Genomic DNA, 12739 nt, shown 5'->3' on the forward strand with positions numbered 1-12739 from the left:
ACCGGGAAAGGGGTCCACCTCACCTGCTGTTTGCCTGGCAGCAGCTCTGAGTCGTCCTTCAAATCCAGCTGCAGTGGTGCCTCTGACTTCCTTCTAGCTTGGCTTCTACCTGTATTGGGCTCTTAGCCCACTGGACTATAATCCATTCATTCATTCATTCATTCATTCACTCATTCATTCATCTCTCCCACTAGACTAGAGGTTCTCAGCTGGGGTTGATTTTGCCCCCCACCCCCAGGAACATTGGGCAATGACTGGAGGTATTTTTGGTTGCCACAACTTGGTGGGTGCTGTTGGCATCTGGTAGGTCAAGGTCAGGGATGCTGCTAAACATCCTGCAGTGCACAGACAGACCCCACAACAAAGTTATCAGCCCAAATACCAAGAGAGCCAAGGTTGAAAAATCCTGCACTAGACCTGTCTTCCTGAGACTCAGAGCACGTGCCCTCAGTTCACCTTTGTTAAAGGAACGAATGAATGATGAATGCTTGCTCAATAAATGTTTCACAGCAGTGACATTTAATCTTCAGATCTCAACTCTCCATCTTTCCACAAGATACTTCCCTTCCTTCTCCCTCTGAAATGTTTAACTCTCAAATAACATTAATATTTAGTTTTTATGAACAGGCAGTACAAGGTCAAGTTGTGTGGGATTGTAAAACACATTTAATCTTTCACGTGATTTAAGACACGGTTTCAATTATTTACATCTTTAGCAAAACCATCAATCGTATTAAACTGCAATCTGTTCAAACAATCCTATGAACCAGAAAAGTGCACACAGCACTAAAAAAACCCGTTTCCTTCTATCATAAGAACAGATGGAAAGAACATGGAGTCTCGCATCTGAGCCGTTGTTGGGGCCTGGCTTTTTGCGGTGATGCAATGCATGAGTGCTGCATTACTAGCAGCCTGCTGCTGGGTCAGCCGGGGTTCTGGTTATTTAACAGAGGTGGGGGCAGGCTAAGGGATGCAGCAAGCAGACATTGAAGTGCCAAGGAGCTAGCAACAGTGGGAAGTTACCACCACCCGAGGCCCGGAAAGTAAGGTTGCCAGATGCACTACAGGATGCCCAGTTAAAATAGAAATTCAGGTAAACCATGAATAATAATTTTCAGTTGAAGTACGCTTTAAATACTGTTGATATGAAATCCAAATTTAACCCTATGTCCCCACACAGGGGCTGGAGCTGGTGAGGACACAGCCACTGCAAAATCAAGGCCCAGAGCAGGGAGAGAGAGGAAAGCAATGCCCAGGCCCCTCACTCTGCCCACTCTCCAATCTCCTGCTGGTGCCTTCCAGTGGGCTGAACCTAACCAGGGAGCCAGATGCCAGGAGGAAGGGACCCGGGCAGTGCTGGCAAAAGCATCAATCTCTTGGAGCATAGAGCCCAGGAGCGAAGGGTGAAGAATGAAGGGAATGTGCTGGGGATGGCAGGAAACAGAACAACAGACTCAAACTGCTGATTTCTTTTAGGGCTGCTGTGATGGTTGTTGGATTCTCTTTTTGGCACATACCAGGGGCTGGGGAGCAATGAAATTGGCCAAAGAAGCCCAGGAGCAAGAGTCCAGCTGGGCAAGCTGAGGCAAGCACATGGCAGAAGCCTAACCTCCAGGCCATAAAAGTCCCATCACTGAAACAGTCCAAAGTCAAGGAGGTCAGGACAAAAGAGCAGCCCTGGGAAAGGGCATTGCACTCTGCCTTTAATGAGGAGGCTACTTTCATTCTTCATCAGAGGGGGCGAGAGGCCCCCACCAAATCACCCTGCACTGTGAGATTACCAGTCCAGCACGGGATGGTCACTGCCTTGCTGTACCCTAAGGTGCTGCCAGGTGCGTGCCCCACCCCAGACCTTCCCACGCCTGCACCCAGGCCCCTGCGAGGATGGAGGGTGACAGCAGTCAGGGGAACAAAGGCAGGAAGGGGAGGTCCAAAACCCATCTGGGGGAAGCAAGGAAGCAGAGGAGGTAGATGGGAATGCCTGTGAGCTGAGACGTCCCCAGTGCATGCTCCATTGTCCCATTAGATTCCACTTACAAAATACACATTCAAAGACACAGCTATTAAGGATTTCAAGACAATGGCTGCAGAACATTGAAGTGTGGGGACACTCTGGGCGTGGGGCTCTGTGCAACTGCACTGTCACATGTCCATGAAGATGGCCCTGCCGAGAGGCCTTCCAGGGTAACCTTTGTGACCTTGGCAAAGCCACCAATGTGTGGAGTCTGGACCAGTTTTCCAAGCAATATGTGGAAAGATCTGTCTCCCAGGCTGCTTCTTTTTATTATTATTATTAAAGATTTATTCATTTATTTCTCCCCACTTGCTCCATTGTCTGCTCTCTGTATCCATTTGCTATGTGTTCTTCTGTGTCTGCTTGTATTCTCATTAGGCAGCTCCAGGAACCAATTCTGGGACCTTCCAGAGTGGGAGAGAGGTGCTCAATCTATTGGGCCACCTCAGCTCCCTGGTATGCTGCGTCTCTTATCGTCTCTCTTCTCTGTCTTGTTTTGTTGCGTCATCTTGCTGCACCAGCTCTCCAAGTGGGCCAGCACTTCTGCACAGGGCAGCACTCCTGTGCACTCTGCACAAGCAAGCACTCCGCATGGGCCAGCTCGCCATACAGACAGCTTGCCTTCACCAGGAGGCCCTGGGTATCAAACCCTGGACCTCCTATATGGTAGGCAGAAGCCCAATTGCTTGAGTCACATCCGCTTCTCTCCCAGGCTTCTTTAATCCACGCTTTGTTGTATGCAGGGCAGAGCGCCCATTAGAGTCTTTTGAGTCAACCAGATAGCTTGACAGTCACTCATTTTAGCAATCACAAGGGTCTTCTAATTACCAGGAGGGCACGCCATTTGTCCTCCCATCAGAAGTGCGTGGCAAAGAGTTGTTCTCCGCATTTGGCTAGTTTAGACAAGATGGTCAGAGCGGCCCTTTGAGGGTGTGAGTGAACTGAGGGGGTGAGCATAAAGCCTCTGAGGGAAAGGCAGGGAGAAGAGCAGCTGAGGGCCCTGGCCGAGAACTTGCTGGGTATGTTCAATGAGCTGCAAGGAGGCTGGTGTGGCCAAGGCTAAGTAAGGACAGAACAGCAAGGACTTAGGTCAGATAAACAGAGAGTGACAAGATTGTGACGTGTGACACATATCCATGTGGATGGATAGAGGAGTTACTAAGTGCTGGCTTCTAAAAGTTCACAGTCCACAAGGTCGGCTTATAGAGTGCCTTATCTTATTTACCAAATTGGAGTCAGGACTTGGTGAATTCAAGTTTCCAGGGAAAAGTTGCAAATAATGTCACATAGGTATTATCAGACAATCTCTCAAGGAACATGCAGCACATAATTGATTTCCTTACACTGCAACTTTTTCTTTTCCATCGCTTTCTCTTGGCAGGTGAGGCAACCAGTCTACACCAGAAGCACTCTGAGCCAGGGACAAGGAGAGAGAAGAAATATAGAGAACAAAGGCAGAGCTGGGTGTAATCCGCAAGTGAGCTACAAATCCAAGGACAAATGGAAAAGGGGGAATCCAGGAAGGAAACAAAGTAGAAGTCCAGGAAGCCAGAATGGAGTTAGTTGGCTATACAAAGTCAGGATGCATTTGCATCACTGGTCTCAGAACATTAGGTTTGAAAGAGAGTTTAGAGATCTTGGAGGGATGATAATGAGTCTCAAAGAGGTGACATGATACAGGCAAACCCTGCAGAAAACCTGATATCCTCTTGCTGTTAGAACAGCATTGTCTACACCCCTCACAGCTGACGATGCCTTGGGTCCTCTTGCTTCAGTTGGGCCCCAGGCTGGATGCCACCAGGTGCACCTGTTGATCACATGTTGATACTTGATACATTCTCCTGCAAACACCCAATGACATCTCCCTTATTCTCTTTTTTTCTTTTAATTTTATTGTGGTTACAAATACATAACAAAGAATTTGTCGTTTTAACCATTATTAAGTGTACAATTCAGTGGTATGATACATTCCCAATATTGCACAACTATCACCACCATCCATTACTAAAAATTTGCATTGCTCCAAACAGAAACTCTTTATGTATTAAACAACAATTCCCCATTCTCCCCTCCCCTGTCCCTGGTAATCTCTAATCTACTTTCTGTCTTGATGAATTCTAGATATTTCGTGTAAGTGGCATCATGTATTATTTGTCCTTTTGTGTTGCACATTTCATTCAACATGTGTTCAAAGTGCATCCATGTTTTAAGGGCATGTATAAGAACTTTATTCCTTTTTATGGCTGAGTAATATTCCATTGTATGGATATACCACATCTTGTTTATCCATTCGTCTCTTGATGGATGTTTGAGTTGTTTCCACTCTTTGGTTATTGGGGATGCTGCTGCTGTGAACATTGGTGTACAAGCATCCATTTGAGTCTCTGTTTTCAGCTCATTTGGGAATATACAGAGGAGTACAATTGCTGGGTCATATGTTAATCCTATGCTTAATTTTTTTTTAGTATGCTTAATTTTTTGAGGAACCTCTTCTTCCATTTTATTGGAAACATTTCACTGGTAGAAGATCTGCTCCTCACTGTACTGTTAATCACTATCACTGGCCCCCAATAAAAAAAAATCAGTGCTTGCTTCAGCAGCACATAGATTAAAATTGGAATGATACAGGAAAGATTAATATGGCCCCTGAACAAGAATGAATCACAAATTCATGAAGCATTCCATATTAAGAAAAAAATTTCAAAAGCCTTTTTGTTGTATAATAGAGCATAGATACAAAACACCACCCAAACATGGTTTAATGAGTTATTATAACTCATTAAACCGCCCAAGTCAAGAAATAAAACTTTGCCATCATCCAGAAGCCTTCCCAGTACTTCAAACTAATCACATTTCCCTGCCTCCTGCCTAAAAACAACCACTCTCCTGACTTCTGTGGTAACCTCTTCTTTTCTTTGTTATTTTACTACCCAAGTATGCATCTCTAAGCAGTATTGTTTAGTTTTGCTTTTTCAAAATGTCTTTAAAATTGCTTTTATCTATAGGCTCCTTCTCCACTCCTTCCCAACTTCCTCTTTTTTTAGATTTTTATTTTATTCATTTATTTCTCCCCACCCCCTTGTTGTTTGAGTTTACTGTTTGTTGTGTCTTCCTTTTTTGTTTTTTTGTTTTTAGGAGGTATCAGGAACCAAACCTGGGGCCTCCCATGTGGGAGGGAGGCACCTAATCACTTGAGCCACCTCCACTCCCTGCTTTGCTTGGTCTCTCATTATGTTTTTCTTCCTTGTGTCTCTTGTGACATCACGTTTTTGCATCGGCCGGCCATGCCAACCCATCATATCAGTTCACTGTCTTGCTTGTCTTCTTTAGGAGGCACCAGGAATCAAACCTAGCACCTTCCATGTGGTAGGCAGGACCTCAATCATTTGAACCACACCCACTTCTCCCCACCTCTTTTTTATCCCATGCAATTTATTTGTTGAAGAATCAGGTCATTTGACCTGTAGAATTTCCACTGATTTTGCATTCCCATTCCAATAACAATTTTTTTTAAAGATTTATTTTATTTATTTCTCTCCCCTTCTGCCCTGTTGTCTGCTCTGTGTCCATTTGCTGTGTGTTCTTCTGTGTCCACTTGTATTATCTGGCAGCAATGGGAAACCACATCTCTTTTTTTTGCGTCATCTTGCTGTGTCAGCTCTCCGTGTGTGTGGCACCACTCCTGGGCAGGCTGTGCTTTTTCTCACATGAGGTGGCTCTCCTTGTGGGGCGCACTCCTTGTACATGGGACTCTCCTACGTGGGGGCACCCGTGTGTGGCACGGCACTCCTTGCATGTGGGCACTGCGTGTGGGCCAGCTCACCACATGGGTCAGGAGGCCCTGGGTATAAAACCCTGGACCCTCCATATGGTAGTGGATGCTCTATCAGTTGAGCCACGTCCACTTCCCCCAATAACAATTTTTATGAGCATCTCTTCCTAGAGGGTGAACAGACTGGGAGGCAGCTTGTTAAAAAACAAGGAGAGCAAAAAGTTTCATCTTGCATGTTTGCCAACTCTGAGGGTAGATGCCTGAAGCACTGTTGGGGAAGGGATTCTGATGCCATAACAGGGCTCTCAGGAGATACTTGACCTGGAGCAATTAATAATATCTGCCATGGCACAGAAAGGGATAATGTGTTGCATGTGCCAATGGTTTGCCATTGCTGGATTAGCCAGACAGAGCTGAGGTTGCATCCCCCCTTGTTCCCACTAACACCCCTCTCCCTCTGCCACACATGTTCATACCCCCCACACACACACACACACTGGTCATATGACTTGGGTGAGCCACTTAATCTTTCTCAGTCTCGATTTACTACTTTGTAAACTGAGCACTGTGTCTAGTACATTGGACGCTCTCAGCAAAGAGTGGTTCTCTTCCAGCAGGTGGATCAAGTTGCCCAGGGAGTTATCTCTGAGAACACGGATGACACCTATATCTGTTTCAGCACATTCGGAGATAACACTGTGTTATCATCTCACTGGTGGGATAATAAAGCTTGTGTTCTCTGGGAATTTGGGGGCTACATGAACAATGCTGAGGCTGGGGGTCAGTTTTGAAAATGCTGCCATCGACCCAAGGCTGAGGTCTTTGTAGATCAAGGTAATGAGAATGGGATGTTCAGCATAACTGAGGATGAGGTTTAGGAGCTGCTCCCATTCAGATTATTGGAGAAAGAGCACCTTGAATTTAAGCATTGTGCTTCTCAGGGTGGCGAGTTTTCAAAGGATTGAGCTATTTTTCTAGGCTGAAGTAATCTGTGAACCTCTGGAGAATTAGGGTAGGCTGAGAAGGAACTATCTCAGCAAAGGCACAAGGCACATGAAGAGAAAGGCATTTACACTTATTTATTATTCATGTCCTATCTAAGATTACAGAAAATGATACCTAAACAATGGCACCCTTAAAGCAGGCAGGTGGAAGGATAGGATCTTGTAATGGAGTCTAGTGAGCAGGGGAGGGAAAGATTGGGAGTGAAAGAAGACTGAGGATCCTCAAGGCAAGATGAAATTGCTCCTGGAGGTTCTAAAAATTTTGGAAATGGGCTGGAATCAGTAGCCCCGTCAATGGCTGTGACCTTCATTTGGGAGAAAGCCAGTGAGTTGTATGGGTGGAAACCAACTAGCCCCTGCATGTGCTGGACTGAAGGCCAAAGATCTGACCATTGGCACCTGTCCATAGGAATTTGGTCCAGTTCCCACACTGGAGGATTAAGATCCACATCAAGATAACAAAAAAAGCAGGGCTTGGAACCAGGCAGACCTGAGTTTATCAGCTCTCTGATATTGGGCAACTAAGTTAACCTCTCTGAGCCTCAAGTTTTCCCTCTATAAAATGGAGATAATAGTTTCAACCTTGCAGGGTCGCTGTGAGGATTCATGGTATTGAATCTCAAACATCTGCATGTAGCAGCTGTTCAATCAACGGCAGCTGTAATTATGAGGAAGGGATCCTAAGTATCTTGTTCGCTGGCTGAAGCTAGGCAGCTGGATTGCAGTTACTCATCCTGCCAGCTCCTCATGGTGGCACACCCCACATGAATCAGAGCATTGTAGCCAGCCGGGTGGAAGCTCAGACTCTATGACCTCATGAGATTGTCTTTAATTGCACAGCAATTTCTACTATGCCGTGGAGACTCACACCTGAGAGGACTGGATACATAAGAAGGTCAACATATAAGCCAGACTGTCATTAGGAGGCTATTTGCTAAATAGATGCCACAAGCATCTTCTCCCAGGCACTTATTTCTCAGCTCTGACCTTAACCTTGACCAAAGTTCAGGAAACACCTTCTCCTCATTTAAGACCAGGTTTCCTTGGGGTCTCTTCTCTGCAGCTTTCTTGTGTCTGCCTAAACAACATTAGATAACCCAATTCATTCTGTTCACACTGCTGGCACTGTAGTTATCACGCTATAATTACCTGTTTACATATCCACCTGAATGTGTCCTACTTGAGGCCAGGGTCCAAGTCTCACTCATTTCTATGTTACCAGCACCTAAGACCTGACAATGTTGGAGTTCAACCAACATTTTTTGACTGAACAAGGGACTTGATATAGCTGAAAGGGTAAGGTGATAAACAGAAGGAAAAGGAAAGAATGACTGTAACTTGAAATGTGGGTCTGAGGCAATTGGGTTGTGGTAGTTCAATTTATATAAAATATCTAGAATAGGTAATCTCATAGAGACAAAAAAAAATAGATTAGAGATTATCAGTTGCTTTAGGACGGGAGAATGGGGAGTTATGGCTTAATAGGTAAAGAGTTATCTGTTTCGGATGATGAAAACTTTTTGGCAAAAAAAATTTTTATTAAGATTTTATTTATCCCCCTCTCCCACCCTCATTGTGGCCACTGTCTTTTCTCTGTGTCCATTTGCTGTGTGCTCTCTGTGTCTGATTGTTTTCTCTTTAGAAGACACCAGGAAACAAACCCAGAATCTCCCACATGGAAGAGAGGCCCTCAATCACCTGAGCCACTTCAGCTCCCTGGTTTGTTGTGTCTCTCATTGTCTTTCCTTTATGTGTCTCTTTTATTGTGTCATCTTGTTGCATCACCTCACTGTGCCTGCCTGTGCCAGCTTGCCTTCTCCAGGAGGCACTGGGAACCAAACCTGTGACCTCCCATGTGGTAAGTGGGAGCCCAATCACTTGAGCCATATCTATTTCCCTAAGGTGGCAAATTTTAAGCTATGTGTATATCACCACATGATTTTTTTTTTTAATGGTACTGGGACCATGGAATGAGCCCGGAACCTCATATGGGCTCAACCACTGACACAGATAAGCTCCCCTGAGTTGGCTTTTTGTTTGTCTGCTTGTTTGTTTTTGTTTTCAGGAGACCTCCCGAGTGGGATTGCGCTACATCTGCTCCCAATACCATGTAGTTTTTTAAAAAATGTACTTTATCATTATTATTTTTATTTATATGCCCCCCCCTCCCATGATTCTCTCAGCTGTCTGCTCATTATTTGCTCTCCTTTTCCAGGAGGCACCAAGAACCAAACTGGGGACCTCCCACATGGGAGGTGAGTGCCCGATGTCTTAAGCCACATCTGTTCCCTGTGGGTTGTGACGTCTGCTGGCTTGTGGCATCTGCTCGTTTAAACATCTGCTCATTGAGGTGGGTGTGCCGTCTAGCTCACTGTGGCAGGTGCAGCGTCTCCTTGTCTTCTTTAGGAGGCACCGGGACCTCCCATGTGGTAGGTGGGCACACAACTAGTCGAGCCACCTCTGCTTTCCACCATGATTTTTTTTTAAAGTATTTTTCTTGAGATCAGTCAAGCAAGTGAATAGTATTGGGACCATCCATTGGCTAGAGAGAAAAATGATTAGAAATTCTATTTGTATTTATTTTCTATAAAAAAATAAGAGAATATTTACACTTCATCAATATTTCATATATTGACCATATATAGATTTTATACATGCACACACATATGGAAACTAAACAAATACTCTTATAGATAGGGGTATCCACTCCACAAAATTTGGAGACCCTAATTATATCACAGGCAACCGAGACTCCAGCTATCAGTCCAGGCGGGGCCAAAGCCTGGGGGCATGACAAGGGAGCCCAGGCTCAGTGAACACTCTATGCCAGGCTGAGTAACTGAGAAAGCAGGCCTAAGATCATGTCCTATGGATGGGACTGACTCGGGCCTTGGAAGCTCTACCTGGGGTAGCTGGCATCCCCAGGAAGTCCCACGGCCACCAGGCCACACTGATTAGCACGGAATGACCTCTGGAGCACTGCAGGCTTGATCCATCAGGACTGATGTGGTCTTTCTGGGTAGGGGGTCATCAGTAGGTCCTACAAAGGTAAGAGACTTGAGAAAAGAGCTGGAAAGGGAACAAATTTGTTATCTAAGGATATAGCTTTACACACAGGAGGCTATAAAAAAATGAACTCTTGTTTAATTAAGGCACACCCATAGATGCCTTGCTTTATAAACTTTTTTCACTTTAAAAACTTATTGAAGTATATCATTCATACATGAACATACATAAACAATAAGCATATAGTGAAAGTTGTGAACTTAAAAAACAAACGTGCATAACGTCATACAGGGCTCCCATACATCACTGTATTGGTCAGCCAAAGGGGTGCTGATGCAAAATACCATAAATTGATTGGTTTTTATGAAGGGTATTTATTTGGCATAGGAGCTTACAGATACCAGGCCATAAAGCATAAGTTACTTTCTTCACCAGTCTATTTTCATGTATTGGAGCAAGATGGCTGTCAATATCTGTGAGGGTTCAGGCTTCCTGGGTTCTTCCCTTCCAGGGTCTTGCTTCTCTCTGGGTTCAGGGTTCCTCCATACCTGGGGCTTGCTTCTTTTTCCTCTGTGTTCTTCCTTCCCAGGGCTCCAGCTTAAGGCTTCAGCATCAAACTCCAACATCAAAATTCCAATATCAAAAAACCCTCCAACTCTGTCTTTTACCATGTCTTTTATCTGTAAGTCCCCACCTACCAAGGGTAAACCTCTGAATCCAATATTAACTAATATGCCCAGAGAAAAAGTTCAGTTTACAAACATAATCCAATATTTCTTTTTGGAACTCATCAATATATCAAACTGCTACAATCACCTAACCACCAATGAATACCTTGCATTGTTGTGAAACATTTGGTACAAATTAGTTAAGAGCATCATCAAAGTATTAGTACTAGCTATAGTCCATATTTTACATTTGGTTCATTTCCCCCCATCCCGCCCTATTTTTTCATAAACTATACAATTTATCTGAAGTATGCAATCAGTGACATTTGGTATAACCATCTGCTTGTGCATTTATCACTTCTATCAATATTAGAGCATTTTGGGGAGTGGATGTGGCTCAAGCAGTTGAGCACCTGCCTCCTACATGGGAGGTCCTGGATTTGGTCCCTGGTGCCTCCTAGAAAAAAACAAACAACAAGAAAAACAAGAAGGAAAAAAAAACCTCACACAGGGTAGCTGATGTAGCTCAGTAGTTGAGTGCTGGTTTCTCACATATAAGGTCCCAGGTTCAATCCCCCGCCCACAGTACCTCAAAAGTAAGCAAATAAATAAATAAAATTAGAGCATTTTCAATACTCTCAAAAATAAATAAATGAATAAATAAAACAAACCACTATCATACCCATACGCTAGCGCTACTCATTACAAAGTCTATGATGTGCTTTCACCATTTCTATTCATTTACAAACATTTCCAAACAACTTTTTACCAATTTTACAAAGATTAATCCTTAGCTTTCCGTTCTCCAACCACATTCTTTTCTCTGATGACTTATTCTAGCTACTAACTTCATGGGTTTGCTCATTATATTTAGTTCATAATAGTGAAATCATACAATGTTTGTCCTTTTGTGCCTGGCTTGGTTCACTCAACATACTGTCTTTCAGTTCATCCACACTGTCATATACTTCATTACTTCATTTCTTCTTACAGCTGAATAATATTACATCATGTGTTTATACCAGTTTGTTTATACATTCACCAGTTGATTAACACCTTGCTTGTTTCCAGCTTTTAGGAATTGTGAATAATGTCGCTATGAACATTGGTGTGCAGATGTCTGTTCATGTCACTGATCTCAGTTCTTCTGGGTATACACTTTAGTAGCAGTATTGCTGGGTCATGTGGTATATCTATATCTAACTTCCTTGGGAACCATCAAACAGACTTCCACAGTGGCTATACCATTCTACATTCCACCAGCAGTGAATAAGCGATCCGATCTCTCCACATCCTGCCCCACACTTTTAGTTTTCTGTTTTGTTAATAGTGGACAATCTAGGAGGTGTGAATTGATATTTCATTTTAGCTTGATTTGCATTTCCCTAATAGCGAGTAATGCTGAACATTTTTCCCCCCATTTGTGTTTCTTCTTTAGAAAAATGCCTGTTCAAGTTTTTTGCCCATTTTTTAATCAGGTCATTTGCCTTTTCACTGTTGAGTTGAAGGATCTCTTTATATAGCATGGATATTAGACCCTTGTCAGATGTATGACTTCCAAATATTTTTCTCCCATTGAGTAAGCTGCCTTTTTGCCCTTTTCATAAAGTCCTTTGAGGTACGAAAGTGCTTAATTTTGGGAAGGTCCCATTTATCTATTTTTCTTTTGTTGCTCATGCTTTTGGTATAAGGTTTAAGAGACCTCCACTTACTACAAGGTCTTGTAGATGTTTCCCTACATGATCTTCTAGAATTTTATGGTCCTGGCTTTTATGTTAAGGTCTTTGACCCATTTTGAGTTGATTCTTGTATAGGAAATGATATAGGGGACCTCTTTCATTGTTTTAGTTATTATCCAGTTCTCCCAGTACCATTTATTGATGAGACTGTTCTTTCCCAGAAAAGTGGACTTCGTAGGCTTATCAAAAATCACTTGAGGGCGGTGGACATGGCCCAGTGGTTAGGGTATCCGTCTACCACATGGGAGGTCCGCGGTTCAAACCCCGGGCCTCCTTAACCATGTGTAGCTGGCCCATGCACAGTGCTGATGTGCGCAAGGAGTGCCGTGCCACACAGAGGTATCCCCTGCGTAGAGGAGCCTCACACGCAAGGAGTGAACCCCATAAGGAGAGTTGTCCAGCGTGAAAAAAAGTGCAGCCTGCCCAGGAATGGTGCCGCACACATGGAGAGCTGACACAACAAGATGATGCAACAAAAAGAAAACACAGATTCCCATGCCGCTGACAACAATAGAAGCGGACAAAGAAGAAGATGC

The 12739-nt window shown here is 43.9% G+C and overlaps 1 non-coding gene across 1 annotated transcript; it reads left to right on the forward strand.

Moving 5' to 3' along the window:
* The first annotated feature begins 4598 nt into the window (after positions 1–4598).
* LOC111764165 (U6 spliceosomal RNA) lies at positions 4599–4705 on the forward strand. Its single transcript, XR_002796851.1, has one exon. It is a non-coding gene; the product is annotated as a U6 spliceosomal RNA (small nuclear RNA).
* Positions 4706–12739: the final 8034 nt, after the last annotated feature.

This window comes from Dasypus novemcinctus, chromosome 5, assembly GCF_030445035.2.
Source record: "Dasypus novemcinctus isolate mDasNov1 chromosome 5, mDasNov1.1.hap2, whole genome shotgun sequence".
Classification (NCBI taxonomy): Eukaryota; Metazoa; Chordata; class Mammalia; order Cingulata; family Dasypodidae; genus Dasypus; species Dasypus novemcinctus.